The 18,679-nt window shown below is 46.1% G+C and overlaps 1 long non-coding RNA gene across 1 annotated transcript in view; it reads left to right on the forward strand.

Moving 5' to 3' along the window:
* The window catches only part of LOC140460242 (uncharacterized), a 29,610-nt gene that overhangs the window by 1,077 nt on the left and 9,854 nt on the right, over positions 1–18,679 (forward strand). The window contains exon 2 of the long non-coding RNA XR_011953922.1: positions 17,812–17,912. This is a non-coding gene — a long non-coding RNA (uncharacterized lncRNA). The remainder of the gene's footprint in view (positions 1–17,811; positions 17,913–18,679) is intronic.

Consider the following 18,679-nt stretch of genomic DNA (forward strand, 5'->3'; position numbering starts at 1 on the left):
ATTATTACACCAACGTTTGTTTGAAATTCTTCCTCTCCGGGCATCAGGTTAGCTAAACCAAACCGTCCTGACTAAACAAAGACCCTAAAGCAGACAAAACTGCTTTAATTCCGGATTAGTGGTGCGGGAAGAGCACAGCAGGTTCAGGCAGCATCCAAGTAGCTTCGAAATCGACGTTTCGGGCAAAAGCCCTTCATCAGGAATAAAGGCAGTGAGCCTGAAGCGTGGAGAGATAAGCTAGAGGAGGGTGGGGGTGGGGAGAAAGTAGCATAGAGTACAATGAAGGTGATAGGTCAGGGAGGAGAGGGTGAAGTGGATAGGGCGGAAAAGGAGATAGGCAGGTAGGACAAGTCCGGATAAGTCATGGGGACAGTACTGAGCTGGAAGTTTAGAACTAGGGTGAGGTGGGGGAAGGGGAAATGAGGAAACTGTTGAAGTCCACATTGATGCTCTGGGGTTTAAGTGTTCCGAGGTGGAAGATGAGGCGTTCTTCCTCCAGGCGTCTGGTGGTGAGGGAGCGGCGGTGAAGGAGGCCCAGGACCTCCATGTCCTCGGCAGAGTGGGAGGGGGAGTTGAAATGTTGGGCCACGGGGCGGTGTGGTCAGAGATGTTCCCTCAAGCGCTCTGCTAGGAGGCGCCCAGTCTCCCCAATGTAGAGGAGACCGCATCGGGAGCAACGGATACAATAAATGATATTAGTGGATGTGCAAGTAAAACTTTGGATGTGGAAGGCTCCTTTAGGGTCTTGGATAGAGGTGAGGGAGGAGGTGTGGGCGCAGGTTTTACAGTTCCTGCGGTGGCAGGGGAAAGTGCCAGGATAGGAGGGTGGGTGTAGGGGGGTGTGGACCTGACCAGGTAGTCACGGAGGGAACGGTCTTTGCAGAAGGCAGAAAGGGGTGGGGAGGGAAATATATCCCTGGTGGTGGGGTCTGTTTGGAGGTGGCGGAAATGTCGGCAGATGATTTAGTTTATGTGAAGGTTGGTAGGGTGGAAGGTGAGCACCAGGGGCGTTCTGTCCTGGTTACGGTTGGAGGGGTGGGGTCTGAGGGTGGAGGTGCGGGATGTAGAAGAGATGCGTTGGAGGGCATCTTTAACCACGTGGGAAGGGAAATTGCGGTCTCTAAAGAAGGAGGCCATCTGGTGTGTTCTGTGGTGGAACTGGTCCTCCTGGGAGCAGATCCGGTGGAGGCGGAGGAATTGGGAATACGGGATGCCATTTTTGCAAGAGGTAGGGTGGGAAGAGGTATAATCCAGGTAGCTGTGGGAGTCGGTGGGTTTGTAAAAAAAAATGTCAGTGTTAAGTCGGTCGTCATTAATGGAGATGGAGAGGTCCAGGAAGGGGAGGGAGGTGTCAGAGATGGTCCAGGTAAATTTAAGGTCAGGGTGGAATGTGTTGGTGAAGTTGATGAATTGCTCAACCTCCTCGCAGGAGCACGAGGTGGCGCCAATGCAGTCATCAATGTAGCGGAGGAAGAGGTGGTGCCGGTGTAATTACGGAAGATCAACTGCTCTACGTAGCCAACAAAGAGACAGGTATAGCTGGGGCCCATATGTGTGCCCATGGCTACCCATTTGGTCTGGAGGAAGTGGGAGGATTCAAAGGAGAAATTGTTAAGGGTGAGGACCAGTTCGGCCAAACGAATGAGAGTGTCGATGGAAGGGTACTGTTGGGGACGTCTGGAGAGGAACAAACGGAGGGCTTGGAGGCCCTGGTCATGGCGGATGGAGGTGTAGAGGGATTGGATATCCATGGTGAAGATGAGGCGTTGGGGGCCAGGGAAACGGAAGTCTTGGAGGAGGTGGAGGGCGTGGGTGGTATATCGAACGTATGTGGGGAGTTTCTGGACTGGGGGGATAGGACAGTGTCGAGGTAGGTAGAGATGAGTTCAGTGGGGCAGGAGCATGCTGAGACAATGGGTCGGCCAGGATGGTCAGGCTTGTGGATCTTGGGAAGGAGGTAGAACCGGGCAGTGCGGGGTTCCCGGACTGAGGTTGGAAGCTGTGGGTGGGAGATCTCCTGAGGTGATGAGGTTCTGTATGGTCTGGGAGATGATGGTTTGGTGATGGGGGGGTGGAGTCATGGTCGAGGGGGCAGTAGGAAGAGGTGTCCTCGAGTTGACGTTTGGCTTCAGCGGTGTAGAGGTAAGTGCGCCAGACTACCACTGCACCCCCTTTATCTGCTGGCTTAATGGTGAGGTTGGGATTGGAGCAGAAGGATTGGAGGGCTGCGCGTTGTGAGGGTGAGAGGTTGGAGTGGGGGAGGGAGGTAGACAGGTTGAGGCGGTTAATGTCCCGGCAGCAGTTGGAAATGAAGAGGTCGAGGGCAGGTAATAGGCCAGCGCTGGGTGTCCAGGTGGATGCAGTGTGTTGGAGGTTCCTCTGAAGATGGGTGGGAGTCCTGATTGTGAAAGTAAGCTTGGAGGCGGAGGCGACGGAAGAATTGTTTGACATCACGGCGTGTATTAAATTCATTGATGCGTGGACGGAGGGGGATGAAGGTGAGTCCTTTGCTGAGGACTGATCGTTCATCCTCAGTGAGGGGGAGGTCTAGGGGGATGGTGAAAACTCGGCAGGGCTGGGAGCTGGGATCTGGTGTGGGTGTAGAGCTGGGAGTGAGGGCGGAACCTGTAACTGGAGTGGGTGTGATGGTGGGGGGAATGGGGGTGGAGTCATGAGTGTTCCCCTCGGTGTTCTGGGGGGTGGGAATAGTGACAGTGGGGTCTGTGGGGGGCATGTCAGCAGAATGCAGGTGAGTGGCGCTGGTGAGGGCGGAAGTGGTGACGACCTTGGCAGTAGGGGTGGTGGAAATCACTGAGCATGTGGCACTGATGATGTGAAGGGCGGAAGTGATGTCACATGTGATGGATGAGGAATTGTGAGGGGTGGAAGTGGTTGTGGGAGTGGCCATGATGGGGGTGGAAGTGACATCATCAATCAGCGGGGGTGGCAGCTGCATCAGCCGCATGGCTAATGGTGGAATAGATTCCGAGGCCAGTGGAATCTTCTGGAATGTTTGAGGAGCGCTGGTTATGGAGGTGGGTGGATAAAAGTTTGTTGTACTTACAGTTTTTGATGTTTGAGATGGAATTGAAATACTGTTTGTTGAGAATATGAATTCTCCTGAGGATGTAGTACAGAATGGTTCCTTTGCAATTCTGAGAGAGTGTGGCCCTCAGCTGAGGCAGGGCTGACTGTAGAGAGGTTAGGTGCCGGTGCATTGCTGCAAGCGTGGAGCGGAGGATCTTGAAGGAGAACTGTTGCTGGTGTTTTCGAATCTGTAGTCTGTACTGTTTGTTCTGTTCAGGTCCAGAGTCCGTGTGGGATGAGTTGGTTACGGAGGCAGGCACTGAGGAAGCAAATGTGGCTGTGGTAGCGAGTTTGTTTCACGGCATGGTTGAAGAGCTTCAGGGCAGAAGAAATGACCTGGGAGTAGCAGTGGGAGAGGGACTCCTGAGATTCTTGTAGAGACAGGAGGAAAACTTCTTCAAGGCAGGCATCCTGCTTTCAGGTAATTCAAAAAGTGATGCCATAGTTTATAAAAACTTTCCATTTTTCGTGCACCATATTTGTGGGGAAGTCCAAAGGAACATGTTCCATAATTAACTTACGCCACCCTGATAGACCTAGGGGTGTTCACAGACATACAGCACATCAGAATGTTCTTCCTTGCACAAAAAGTGAGGATGTTAAAAAGCTTTTACCCATGCACTTTTTAGGAAGATGAGTTCAGTAACTCCAGGAGGAGAGAGACCGGGTCCACCTTATCATTGGTCCCCAAGACCCTAAGTATTTTTCCTGCCACAGTGCTCCAATACATACGAGACTTGTAGGACCACAAGCAATGAGTGAGGGTACTTGTGCTTATTTTACACTTGGGGCACACTGAAGATGCTCCCTCCTTTAAATTTCGTGAGACGATCTGGGGCCAGATGAACACCTATGAAGGATCTTTAACTGCATAGTATGGGTCCTATTACAGATCGAAATCTTCCTCTCATTCTCACAAACATCTTCCCATGTTTCCGAAGTGATCTTAACTCCTAACTCTCTATCCCACACCTCACGTAGTCTCTCAATATCACCCAATAAACACCCCTCCACCACAACAGATGATAGAGCACTCACTGAGAGAGTATTCTGAGCATGAAGCACCCACTTCTCTGTATCAGATCTATAACACTCAGTCAAAAGCATATTCCCTTTTCTTTCACATTAGAGATTTTATTCGAAATTAAAGTGGTCCCTACTCGATAGTCCATACTTACCAGTTATTTGATCAAAAGACATCATCACTTCACCCTCAAACAAATCATCCAAACAAGAAACTCCGCTGTCTGCCCAAAGTTTAAACCCGGGGTTCGTTATCCCTTGTCAGAAACCTGGCATACCATCTATGGGAGTAAGAAAAGAAGTTTTACATATATTACCCTCCATTTGCCTCATTGCCCTCTATGCTTTTCAACAGTATTAGTAATTATTGGGTTATGGCAATGTTCCACAACTTTTAAAAACAACAGGTTGATAAAAGGACATTTTGCCTGAGCGGCCTCAATATCCTCACATGTCCAATCACTTACAAAAGATAGAAGGGAACCTAATTGATATCTTCTGATATCTGGGAGATCCATCACCCCCAATCCCTGGAGCAGTTGCAGTTTTGCGAGTTTAATAAGGGGCCGCCTGTGGCGCCAAATAAAAGAACTAAACCAACAATTCAATTTCCGAAATGTTTGCCTGGGGAAAAAGTCAAGGGAGCATCCACAGATGGTAAAATAAGCAGTCAAGAACATTGATTTTGATAAGAGCTACTCTACCTAACCATTATATTGGAAGGGCCATCTCTGAAAATCTTGAAAAACAGGGGTAATAGAAAGGCCAAAGTTTAAAAAAAACCTCCCTGTACCCGCTTAAAGGGAAACCTACCCTCAATGTCAGATATTCACCTAAGGCCCACCCTCCCCAACTTTGAAAAATTTATCTTGTAACCTCTGAGAAAGAGCCAAATGAATTGATACACTGTATCAAATGGGGCACTGAAACTGTGGGTTCAAGAGAAAAATATATCTGCATATAATGTGATCTTGTGCACCTTTGGTCCCACCACTGGGGCAACTATATTCGGGTCCCTACATCAGCGGCTCAATCACCAATGTGCAAAGTAAAGGTGAAAGGGGACAGCCTTGCTGACTGCCCCTACCAGTGTTAAAATTATTAGACCTTACAACAATGGTGAGAACTACTGCTAAAGGATCACTGTAAAGAACCCTTAGCCATCTAGTAAACAGTTCACCCAACCCAAACCACTTCAGGATATATAAAAGGTACAGCCACTCCACTCAGTCAAAAGCCTTCTCTGCATCCAAGGAAACCCACCAACTCTTGAAACGATCGCTGCTGACACATTTGAATCACCATTTGAATTAGGTTAGGGTGGATTGGCCATACACGGATTGGGAAATATACTGTAGTGGTTGGGTTTGGGTAGGATGGTCTTTGGAGGGTCAGTATAGACTTGGTGGGCCAAATGGTCTACCCCTTCACTAAGGATTCTATGACACCCCCAAAGGAGCATTTTACCTGCATCTCCCTCTCAAGCCCCTTTCAGAATTCTATTGATTTCAATAAGATCACTTCTGGTTCTTAGTGTCATAGAGTCGCACAGCACGGAAACAGATCCTTCGGTCCAACCCATCCATGTTGACCAGTATTTCCAAACTAAACTTGCCTGCGTTTGGCCCATATCTGTCTAAACCTTTCCATTCGTGTACCCATCCAAACGTCTTTTAAGTGTTGCAATTGTACCTGTTTCTACCATTTCCTTTGGATGTTCATTCACTCACAAACCACCCTCTGTGTCAAAAAGTTGCCCCTCGGGTCCCTTTTTAATCTCTCTCCTCTAACATTAAAAAAAAAGCCTCCTGGTTTTGAACACAAACCCACACTAAGGAAGAGACCTTTGCTATTCACCTTACCTACACCCCTCACAATTTTATAAATCTCCATAAGGTCACCCCTCAACCTCCTGCGCTCCAGTGAAAACATCCCGGCCTCTCCTTATAACTCAAACCCTCCAGTCCTGGCAGCATCCTTAAATCTTTCCAATCCCTGTCTAATAGTATTCTTCCTATAACAGGGTGACCAGAACTGTACTCAGTACTGTAAAGGTGGCCTCATCAACATCCGAGACAACTTCAACATGACGTCCCAACTCCTTTGCTCAGTGGTGTGAACAATGGAAGGCAACTGTGCTAAACGCCTTCTTAACCTCCCTGTGTACTAGTGATGTACCTTTCAAAGAACAATGTAACGGGCAGGGTGGGGGGAGGAGTTCTCCAACAAGACCCAGGGCCCTACCATTAACTGTACAAGTCCTATCCTTGTTTATTTTACCAAAATGCAACCCCTCACTTCTATCCATATCTCTCTCAAACACATGCTCTCTCTCAGACATACGCACACATACACACCCTCTCACAGGCTTATACTCAATTGTACTCACACTTTACCAAGTGTGGAGACATGCAAACATGCACTCTTATGCACACTCGCACACACAAACTCACATGCATACAAGCACACACGACTCTGTGGTGAATTTGCATTTAGAGTCAGATGTACAGCATGGAAACACACCCTTCAGTCCAACTCATCCAGGCAGACCAGGTGTCCTAATCTAATCTAGTCCCATCTGTCAGCACTTGGCCCATATACCTCTAAACCCTTCCTAATAATCCAGATGTCTTTAAAATGCTGTAATTATAACATACCACGCTCTGGATGAAAAAGTTGCCCCTCCGATCCCTTTTATGTATTTTCCCCACTCATCATAAACCTATGCCCTCTAGTTCTGGACTCCCCCACCCAGAAAAAGACTTTTTGTCTATTTATTCTATTCATGTCCCTCATGATTTTATAAACCTCGAGACGGTGACCCCTCAGCCTATTCAGCCTATCTCCCAAATCCTCCAACTCTGGCAACATCCTTGTAAATCTTTTTGAACCCTTTCAAGTTTCACAACTTCCATAGGTGGGAGACCAGAATTGCACACAATAATTCAAAAGTGGCGTAACCAATGTTCTGTACAGTCACAACATGACCTCCCAACTCCTATAATCAATGCTCTGACCAACAGGGAAAGCATACCAAATGCTGCCCACTCCAAGGTCTCTTTGTTCAGCAATACTCCCTTGGACCTTACCATTAAGTGTATAGGTCCTGCTCTGATTCGTTGTTCCAAAATGCAGTGCCTCTCATTTATTTAAATTAAACTCCATCTGCCACCCATCGGCCCATCTGATCAAGATCCTGTTGTATTCTGAGGTAACCTCCTTCGTTGTCCACTACACCTCCAATTTGGTGTCATCTGTAAACTTACAAAGTGTATCTTCAATGTTCACATCCAAATCATTTTATGTAAATGATGAAAAGTAGCAAATCCAGCACTGACTCTTGTGGCACACCACTGGTCACAGGCCTCCAGTCTGAAAACCAACCCTCCACCACCACCCTCTGTCTTCCACCTTTGAGCCAGAATTTGCAGAATTATATTTGCAGATAGATTCAATTTTGCTCAAAAAGTGTACAATCTACAGGCAGTCAATCCATGTAATATTTTATGAATTCCTACTCTGGAAATAGAACCAGCCTGACTCAAAATTGGGGTGCGGACAGACTCTAACTTCACACCTTTAATGCATTGTCTGAGCTAAAATGTCACCTTAAGTTACGTCGAGATAGTGACTTAAAAGAAGTTCCGTAATTTACACATTACTGAACCGAAATCTGCAATCCATTCCAAAAGGTGAAAGACTTAGCAGCTATCTAAGTTTGTTCAATATATCATTTCAGTTACATGACAGTGTAATCTTTTGCTACAAATTCTGTACCTTGTGATCCTACTCCACAGCTACTCGATGAAAGAGCAATGCTCTGAAAGCTAATGCTTCCGAATAAACATGTTGAAGAACCTGGTATTGTGCAATTTTTAACTTTATCCACCCTTGTCCAACACCGGCTCCCCCACATTGGCCTGTCTTCATGAGAAACACATCTCCTGCTGCTGCCAGTAAACTTTACAATACTGATGAAACGATGAACCTGCAATCCTGAAAAATTTACAATTTCTAACCATACTAGCTACTCATTCACTGCTTTTGATATATGACATTGGAAACTTAGTGCTGGAGGCTGAAAGAAATGAGCAGCTTTAAAACAAAAACCCTGTTGGATTTAATAGCTTTCAATGAGTGTGTGTCCCCCATGGTAAATTCACGTAACCTTTATTGCGACCCAACTTTGTTACAGCTTCAGAACTCCCCAGCAACAAGGCATACAAATAGTAGCTTTTATTCTTTAAATAGCTCAAGGTCAAAATGCACACACTCCTCCCTCCCTCTCCCACCCCCCCAAAACTTTACTAGCGGTCAGTTGATTTGTCCCTTTGTAATTGGATTCTTTGTAGGAAATATTGCCTCACTCAGCAACTTCAACCCATACACTGTATCCAGGTAAGTTTCTCCCTGCTCATTGGCTTTTGGAGGGGTGGGGGGGGGGGGGGTGCACATTGACCTTGAGCTGTTTTGGAAAAAAAGCTACTTTTTATACACCTTGTTGCTGGGGAGTTCTGAAGCTGTAACAAAGTTGGGTCGCAATAAAAGTTACCTGACTCATTAAAAGCTCTGAGATCTAATAGGTTTTTGTTTTAAAGCTGCTCATTTCTTTCAGCCTCCAGCACTAAGTTTCCAATGTCATGTATCAGAAGGAGCAGTCAATGAGTAGCTAGTATTGTTAGAAATTGTAAATTTTTCAGGACTGCAGGTTCATCATTTCATCAGCATTGTAAAGTTTACTGGCAGCAATGGCAGACGTGGGCTATATTCACTAGAAACAATGTGGAGGTGCCCATGTTGGACTGGGATGGATAAAGTTAAAGATCACACAACAACAGGTTTATTTGAAAGCACTAGCTTTTCGAGCACTGCTCTTTCATCAGATATCTGTGGAGCAGGATCGTAAGGCACAGAATTTGTAGCAAAAGATTAGTGTCATGCAACTGAAATGATATATTGAGCAAACCTAGATTGCTGTTATTGCTAAGTTGCTGAAGTATTGCCTCACTCAGCAGTTTCAACCCATATGCTCTATATCCAGATAAGTTTCTCCCTGCTCATTGGTTGGTGTGGGGGGGGCAATAGCAGTTAAGAATCAACCATACTGCTGTGGGTTTGGAGTCACGTGTCAGCCAGACTGGGTAAAGATTGCAGCTGGGACCACTGAGTGAATCAGATGGGGTTTTTATTTTACCCTAACAACGGTTTTATCGTTACATTCTGAACTCCGAATTCCAGTTCCACCATTTGCCATGGTGGGGTTTTGAACTCCAGAGTCCCCAGAACTGGGTTGATAGTTCAGTCCATAATGGCACTAGATTGGCACTCCTTCAATTCCCCCTGCGATGGCACATGAACTCGCTGGTGCCTCTGCAGGTGGGAGAAGCGGCTGAAGCCATTACCGCACTGACAGCAGGTGAACGGTCTCTCCCCCTTGTGGACCTGCTGGTGCTCCTGCAGATTACCCACCTGACTGAAGCCCTTCCTGCAGTCGGGGAAGGTGAATGGCCGCTTCCCGGTGTGAATGCGCTGGTGCATTCACAGGTTGCCCCCTGACTGAAGCCCTTCCCGCACACTGAGCCGGTGAACAGCCTCTCCCTGTGTGGCCCCGCCAGTGCCTCAGCGGAGGAATTGCTGAAGGCCTTCCTGCACTAGGGGCAGCTGAAGGGCCTCTCCTCGTTGTGGCCCTGCCGTTGGGAAGCCTGGGTAAATCCCTTTCCGCACTCTGGGCAGAAAAACGGCCTGTCCCTGGCGTGGACCCACCAGTGCCTCAGCAGGGTGAAGGAATCACTGAAGCCCTTCCCACACTCTAGGCAGGAGAAGGGCTTTGCCCCGGTGTAACTGCACCGAAGAGTTTCCAGGGTAGAAAGGGCACAGGAGCCTTTCCCATAGTTACCACATTTACATGCTTTCTCCACAGGGTGGGATTCCTCAGGTTTCTCCACGGCCAAAGCTTCAGCTGTACATGAGCGCGTGTAAAGCCCCTCCTTGCCATGAATTCATCTTTCCAGGCCATATAACCTGCAACATTAGGGTCCACACCTGCAACATTAGGGTCTTTCATCCAGTCCCAGCGATGCTGAAAATGTACTCAAACAGGAACCAAACTCTTTGCTCCTTCTCACAGTATCATAGTTGAAAATCGTTGCGGTCCCAATGGATTGAGTGACTGTCAGATATTGACATGAAAGTGAGGGCTGCAGACACTGGAGAGTCAGGGTCGATAAGTGCAGTGCTGGAAAAGCAGGTCAGGCAGCACCCAAGGAGCAGGAGAGTCAACGTTTCAAGCATAAGCCCTTCATCTGTTGATTTTGAAACTTCCGTCTTCAGATCTTCAAATACTCTGTAAGAAGAGATTACAAAAGTCATCACTGGGTAGAACTTCAGAACAAGCAGTTTTACTTTCTGCGGAACATTCTTTTGTAATTCCATGAACATGAAAGCACCACTACACACTCACTCACTCTCTTCCTCCCTCCTCACTCTGCTTTAACTAATTCTCCTGAAGGTGCTGATTCAGGATCTTGCAGGGGTGGGAAAGCAAAAGCATCAAGCCTAACAACTTTTTTAATAACTTCACCTGAAAGTTAATATCTTCCATCACGTTGTGATACTGCTGACAATGAGCAGGTTTTGGGAAGCAAAAAAAAGTTAAGTAAATTCAGGATGAACCTGCAATGCAGCTTCTTGAGAATCGACCAGGCATGAAATGGTTAACCCGCTTCCCGGGAAAGGATGGAAATGTGAGACATCAAGATAGTGACACCAGAGAGAAATTGAACATACAGACCTGGCAAGCCAGAATCAGAGATATGCAGCACAGAAACAAACCCTTCCATCCAACTCATCCACGCCAACCAGATAGCCTGACCTAATCTATTCTAATTTGCCAGGACTTGGCCCGTATCCTCCTAAAGCCTTCCTATTCATATACCCATCCACATGCCTTTTAAATGTCGTAATTGTATCAGCATCCATCACTTCCTCTGGCAGCTCATTCCTTACACGCACCACCCTCTGCATGAAGAGGTCCCTTTCAAATCTTTCAAACGTGTCTCTCCCCCCGCACTCCCCCGCCCCCCCCCCCCCTCTTTACCTTATACCTATTACCCTCTAGTTCTGGGCTCCCCCATTTCAGGGAAAACATCTTGTGTATTTACCCTATCCATGCCTCTCATGATTTTGTGATTATCTATAAGGTCATCCCACACCTTCTGACGCACGAGGAGAAACAGTCCCATCCTGTTCAGCTCAAATCCTAGCAACATCCTTCCGATAGGAGGGCGACCAGAATTGCACACAATATTCCAAAATTGGGTGAACCAATGTCCTGTACAGCCACAACATAACCTCCCAATTCCAATATCCAGAGGATTGGGAAAGTTTTCAAAAACCCATAAAATAGAACAGGGAAAGAATTGAGGGATACACTGAACTTTTGAGAGTCAGCTTGGCAGCATCAATGCCTCTGGGAAGGGGAAGGAAGCTGAATGTGCTGGAGTGAATGCAGAGGAAGAAGGGAGGATACAAAACAATTGCAGCCAGCTTGAAGCTGCAATAAGGAATATTGCATGTGCTGTATTTGTACCTGTTGCATTTATCTGTGGCAATCGGGTGCATTTTAAAAATAAAAACAGAAAAGATATCTACCCCTCCACCTTCCCAATCTCTATCCTTCTGTCCTTCCTCACCTGGGTAATTAAGACACATCCCTTAGTTTACAGTCTGTTCCCTCCCTGGATTCACTCCAGTTGCTACGAGTTAACTGATTTCCTCCTTCCCAGGATGAAGAGTTGCCCAGAGAGATAGAGTTTCACTCTGAAATGCATAGGGCCACTTCCGCGTTGTGATGTCAACAATGGAAAGGGGGAGGGGGCGAGGCTGACCATGGAACCCGGACTGTGCCTGCTCCAGACACCCGGCAGTCTGGCCCGCACTGCGCCTACGTTCCCCTGCAGCAGAACGGGAGGAGAGCACAGTTTGCGAAAATCCCTTCCCTTCATAGATTCCCTCCAATGTGGAAGTAGGCCATTCAGCCCAATGGTTAACCCATCCAGACCCATTCCCCTGCCCCTATTGCTCTATGTTTAGCCTTTACTAATGCACCTAACTGGCACAAGCCTGAACACTATGGGCAATCTAGCATAGCCTCTGCACCCTAGTCTGCACATCTCTGAGTAATTTAGCACAGCAAATCTACCCTAACCTACACATCCCTGGACACTATGGGACAATTTAGCATGTCCAATTCACCCTAACCTGCACATCTGAGGGAGAAAACTGGAGCACCCGGAGGAAGCACTGTGTTTAATTTTAGCTTCACGTTCACCAAAACTTTCTCCAAGTAAAACACTTTACCCCCCCCACAACACTCCATTCCCCCACAGGAAATGCAAAGTGTTCTGACACTCTGGAACTGGGGGAATGCCACATAGTGTGGAAACAGGCCATTTGGCCCAACAAGTCCACATCAACCCTCCAGAGGGTAACCCATCCACACCCATTCGCCTACCCCATTGCTATACATTTATCCCTGTCTAATGCACCTAGCCTGCATATCCCTCAACACTATGGATAATTTAACACAGCCAGTCTGCACATTTGTGGGAACACATTGGAGCATCTGGACGAAACACGTGGAGACACACGGGAGAATGTACAAACTCAGTACATTTGCCTCGAAGCTGGGTCCCTGTCACTGTGAGGCAGCAGTGCTAACAAGTGAGCCACTGTGCTGTCTATGTGTACTGAAAGAGGTGGGGGTGTGGGGGGGATGGGAACTTTGTCGACTGTACTGTACAGTGGATTATTGAGTAGGGTTAAATCTCACAGGGTCCGGGGAGAACTGGCCAACTGGGTACAAAATTTAGGAGTGCATTGCTGCAGATGCTGGAATCAGTCCTGAAAACAACAAATGCTGGAGATCACAGCGGGTAGGTCACATCCATGCAGAGAGAGCAAGCTAACATTTCGACTCCAGATACTCTTATAAAGTCATGGTGGGGGGGGGGCATTGATAAGATGCACGGCAGGGGCCTTTTCCCTGGGCTAAGGGATTTCAAGACTAGGGGACATATTTTTAAGGTGATAGCAGCAAAGTATAAAACAAGGGGCAACATTTTTACACAGAGAGTGTTTCGCGTGTGGAATGAACTTCCAGAAGAGGTGGTAGATGCAGTTGCAGTCCACAATATTTAAAAGACATTTGGAGAAGTACATAAATAAGAAATGTTTAGAGCGTTATTGGGCCAAGCACAGGGAGGTGGGACTAATTTAGTTTGGGATCTTGGTCGACATGGACTGAAGGGTCTGTTTCCATGCTGTGCAACTCATGATGGATATAGTGCATGTGGAGAAGATGTTTCCATGAGTAAGAGAGACTAGGACCTGAGGACACAGGCTCAGGATGCCGGGATGCCTGTTAGAACTGGGATGAGGAGGAATTTCTTCAGCCAGAGGGTGGTGAATCTCAGCTGCAGAGGGCTGTGGCGGCCAAGTCATTGAGGGCATTTACGACAGACAGGTTCTTGATTAGTTAGGTGATCAAGGGTTACAAGAAAAGGCCGCATAATGGGGTTGAGAAACATGCCAGCCACGATCGCCTGATGGAGCGGACGCGATGGGCCAAATGGCCTCATTCTGCTCCTGTATATTATAGCCTTAAAACTGAGCAGATGATTGAAGTGGCTTTCATGAACAATTTCAGAGTCCTGTTGCGGTGTCGTTGGACTTGAAGCATTAACTCTGCTTTCCCTCCACAGATGCTTCCAGCCCCGTTGAGTTTTTCCAGTGATTTCTGTTTTTGTTTCAGATTTCCAGCATCCGCAGTTCTTTGTTTTGTTTATCACAGACACTACTCTGCCTCAGGTGAATGAAACTTCATCTCCCTGATCCACAAACTGTACACTTATCCTAGAAATGATACCTCCCTATCAGAGTAGATCTTTTTGTTACACAATGATTGTTCAATTTTGTGGCCAAAGTAATTGGATTTTTAATTACTTACACCAAAGATTCTCATTATCTCAGGCAAGAACACAGCTAAATTGTTTCAGACAGTACAAATATGTGATTTGATACAATTTCCATTCCCTACTTTACCAGAATGTCACTGGGAACGGAGGGTTTGAGTCACATGGAGAGGCTGGGACGTTTTTCCACTGGAGCCTAGGAAGTTGAGAGGTGACTTTATGGATGTTTATAAAATCATGAGGGGTATAGATAAGGTGTCTTTTCAGGCAGGAGGCTGGAAGAACACAGCAAGCCAGGTAGTGTCAGGAGGTGGAGAAGTCGACGTTTCATGTGTAAACCTTCTTCAGAACTGGGGCCTTTGATGCTCCATTATTGCAATACCTCCAATGCCTCCACCAACAATTCTCTCTCCGAATTCTTGGCTCCACCCTCTTGGCTTTGCAGAGGCACATCCATTCCCTCTAGGTAAAAGTGAGGACTGCAGATGCTGGAAACCAGAGTCTAGATTAGAGTGGTGCTGGAAAAGCACAGCAGGTCAGGCAGCATCCGAGGAGCAGGAAAATCAACATTTTGGGCAAAAGCCCTTCATCAGGAATGGAAGCAGCGAGCCTCTAGGGTGGAAAAATAAATTGGTAGTGGGGGGGGGGGGGAAGGTCTGGGGGAAAGGTAGCAAAGAGTACAATGGGGGTGGGGATGGAGGTGATAGGTCAGAGAGGAGGGTGGAGCGGACAGATGGGAAGGGAGATTGTCAGGGAGGATGGTGCTGAGCTGGAAGTTTGGAACTGGGGTAAGGTGGAGGGAGGAAACATGAGTTCTTCACCAGTTTCATCATTTCCCCTCACTCGGGCATCGTTTACCTCAGAAAATACCTTTAAAATACATTTCAAAAGTTCCAACTTTGATTTGAAACAAAACTTGTGAAGAAGAGAAATCTGTCCCCGGTGGGGTTTATTGTTATTTTTGTATAATTTCCGGGGCCCGGGAAGGGGGAGGTGACGGTTACCGGGTGAACGAGAAACAAATTAAAAATGTCAGCGGTGGAGGAGAGAGATCCGGCGCCCGCGGCTTCTTCGGCGGCGGCCGGAGCCCAGGAGCTCAACAACCCCCCAGAGCTGGAGTAAGGTCTGAGCTCCAAGAAGCGGGGGGTCCGGCTGGAGGCTGGATTTGCTCAAGGCTTGTATCTATTAACTTATTTAAATAGTACCTACTGTATGGGGCTATGGTTTACATTAAAACCGGAGGATCATGTCAGAGTGTTTGTTTATATTTAGCAGTTGTAGTTGGTAAAATACACTCCCTGGAGGAGCACCTTCTATGATGGTGCCACCTTGATTTAAAATTTATTTGGTCAAATTTCATTTCCTATTAATCAGACGTGGTATTCACTGTGCTGTTAATTTGTTTGTTGGTTTATTATAAGACAATGGTGTAATTTTATTTCTGATGTCAGAGTTTGACATTGAATGTGCAGGTGTGAATACCAGTAAATTGTGAACATAAATCAAGAACTTGTTACCATATGGGGTAAACTCCCACCTGCTAATTTAAACCTGCATCACAAATGATTTAAACCGTGCTGTAATCGTTTAAAATTCGAGAGGCAAATAATTATCCCCAAAGTCACTATTTAAAGTAAAAATTAACAACTTTAATTTTTTAAGTCTAACTGAGAATAATTAACTAACAACTATTTACAATTCATTTATCTAAACCCATCTTTTACCTTACCCTCAACAATACTAGTCCGATAAAACCTCCTGTTCTTTGAGTAAACTTTACCCACAGAGGCAAATTCTTTGTTGAGATCAGGTATTAACTCCATACCCAGCCCCTCCACAGGCTGTGGACTCTCCTTTAAAGTAAACAAAATTACTGACATCTGTCAGAAGTTCAGCAGAAAAGTATAAATGACAAATGCAGGAATACACATGATTACCAACTCTCGTTCTAAGAATGTAAGAGGTTGTGATTCGTGTTCGCCACTGTCTCCAAAATATTGTTCGTGACATATGTGTTAAAGTGTTGTAAGGCCAGTACCACACTCAATAGGTCTTTTTCGATTGTGGAGTATTTCCTCTGGTGGATGTTTATCATCTTCGAAAAGTAACCAACTGGCAGTTCAATCCCATCCTCATCTTCCTGTAGGAGTTCAGCTCCAACTGCGATGTCACTAGTATCGATGGCGACTTTAAAAGGTTTTGAAAATTTGTAGCTGAAACTGGTTTGGTGGTTAATATTGATTTCAAATGGTGTTATGCCTCCTGGCATTGTTCTGTCCACCAAAACTGTATTCTTCTTCAGCAAATCAGTTAACGGTGCAACTACACTGCTGAAATTTGGAACAAACTTCTGATAGAATCCGCTGAGTACTAAGAATCGAAGCATCTTTTTTTTCCAAGGGTCGTCATGGAAATTCCTCAATGGCCTTCGTCTGTGCATTCTGTGGGGTCAACCTTCCATGAGCAATGTTATGTCCAAAGAACATCACCTCTGCTTTCGTGGATTCAGTTTTATTTAAGTTTATCACCAGTTCTGCTGCTCGTAGTCATTCAAAGAGCTCTGCTATGTGATCGTTCCAGGACTGACTAAAGATCACTACATCGTCCAAATACACAGTGCAGTTTAACCCAGCCACGTTTAAGAGTAACATAAAGATGGGGTACTGGGCTAATGGTCGGATACTTGGTAGTGTGGAAGAGCAGAGGGATCTTGGTGTCCATGTACACAGATCTCTGAAAGTTGCCACCCAGGTAAATAGGGCAGTGAAGAAGGCATATGGCGTACTGGCTTTTATTGGTAGAGGAATTGAGTTCCGGAGTCCTGAGGTCATGCTGCAGTTGTATAAGACTCTGGTGTGGCCGCATCTGGAATATTGTGTGCAGTTTTGGTCGCCATACTATAGGAAGGATGTGGAGGCACTGGAACGGGTGCAGAGGAAGTTTACCAGGATGTTGCCTGGTATGGTAGGAAGATCCTATGAGGAAAGGCTGAGGCACTTGGGGTTGTTTTCATTGGAGAAAAGAAGGTTTAGGGGTGACTTGATAGAGGTGTACAAGATGATTAGGGGGTTAGATAGGGTTGACAGTGAGAACCTTTTTCCACGTATGGAGTCAGCTATTACAAGGGGGCATAGCTTTAAATTAAGGGGGGGGTAGATATAGGACTGATGTTAGGGGTAGGTTCTTCACTCAGCGAGTCGTAAGTTCATGGAATGCCCTGCCAGTAGCAATGGTGGACTCTCCCTCTTTATGGGTATTTAAGCGGGCATTGGATAGGTATATGGAGGATAGTGGGTTAGTGTAGGTTAGGTGGGCTTTGATCGGCGCAACATCGAGGGCCGAAGGGCCTGTACTGCGCTGTATTCTTCTATGTTCTATGACTCTGTTCATGAGTTTTTGGAGTGTGGCGGGTGCATTTTTCAATCCAAAGAACATCACTTTAAACTGATGTAGCCCGTTTGGGTTTACAAACGCAGAAAACTATTTTGCTATCTCTGATAAAGGTACATTTTAAGAGAGCTAATTTTCCAGGAAGTCTGCAGATGTTGGAGGCTTGGCAGTTCTCCCTCACCTGTTCAGATTTTCCTGGTCTTATACCCCCAAAGCGTCAGATTGTGTCATTGGTTTTTAATATTGTTAATATACTAGATTTAAACTTGATTGGAGTTTGTGTTTTTCTTGGGGTATAATTTAAACTGATTGGCTAATTCAAATTTGTTTTTGTCTTCAGGCAACCAGCTACTCCAGCTGCTGGACCAAAAGGTTATATTGTATCGTGTTCAGAACACTTGACCTGTCAGGTAGTTCTGCTCGCTTTTAACTTCATTAAAGGTACGGCACACTTCTACACCTTCATAACACTTGTGCTTTCTAAAAAAAAACAGTTCATTGATATTAATGACATTGTCTCATTTGAGGATGATGATTCAAGCCTCGCCAACAAACTGTTTCATGCAGTCACCTAATTTAATTAAAATCTTTTAGAAAATACTTCTGGCAGGCCAAGATTTATACAACCCAAAATATGGTAGGTAATCGTGTATTCTTACCTTTGTCACTTTATACTTCTCTGGTGAAACTCTGACAGATGTCAGTAATTTTGTTTACTTTAAAAATAATTAATGCAATGTGGTTGATTTTAATTGTACTTGGTTGGCCAAAGAAATAGAACATTTTCATAAAGGAATTAATACAACTTGGGTTAAAATGCCTTTTAATGTATTCTGGATTAGTGGTGCTGGAAGAGCACAGCAGTTCAGGCAGCATCGAAGGAGCTTCGAAATCGACGTTTCGGGCAAAAGCCCTTCATCAGGAATAAAGGCAGTGAGCCTGAAGCGTGGAGAGATAAGCTAGAGGAGGGTGGGAGTGGGGAGAAAGTAGCATAGAGTACAATGGGTGAGTGGGGGAGGGGATGAAGGTGATAGGTCAGGGAGGAGAGGGTGGAGTGGATAGGTGGAAAAGGAGATAGGCAGGTAGGACAAGTCCAGACAAGTCATGGGGACAGTGCTGAGCTGGAAGTTTAGAACTAGGGTGAGGTGGGGGAAGGGGAAATGAGGAAACTGTTGAAGTCCACATTGATGCCCTGGGGTTGAAGTGTT

The sequence above is a fragment of the Chiloscyllium punctatum genome, chromosome 36 (assembly GCF_047496795.1).
Source record: "Chiloscyllium punctatum isolate Juve2018m chromosome 36, sChiPun1.3, whole genome shotgun sequence".
Taxonomy (NCBI): Eukaryota; Metazoa; Chordata; class Chondrichthyes; order Orectolobiformes; family Hemiscylliidae; genus Chiloscyllium; species Chiloscyllium punctatum.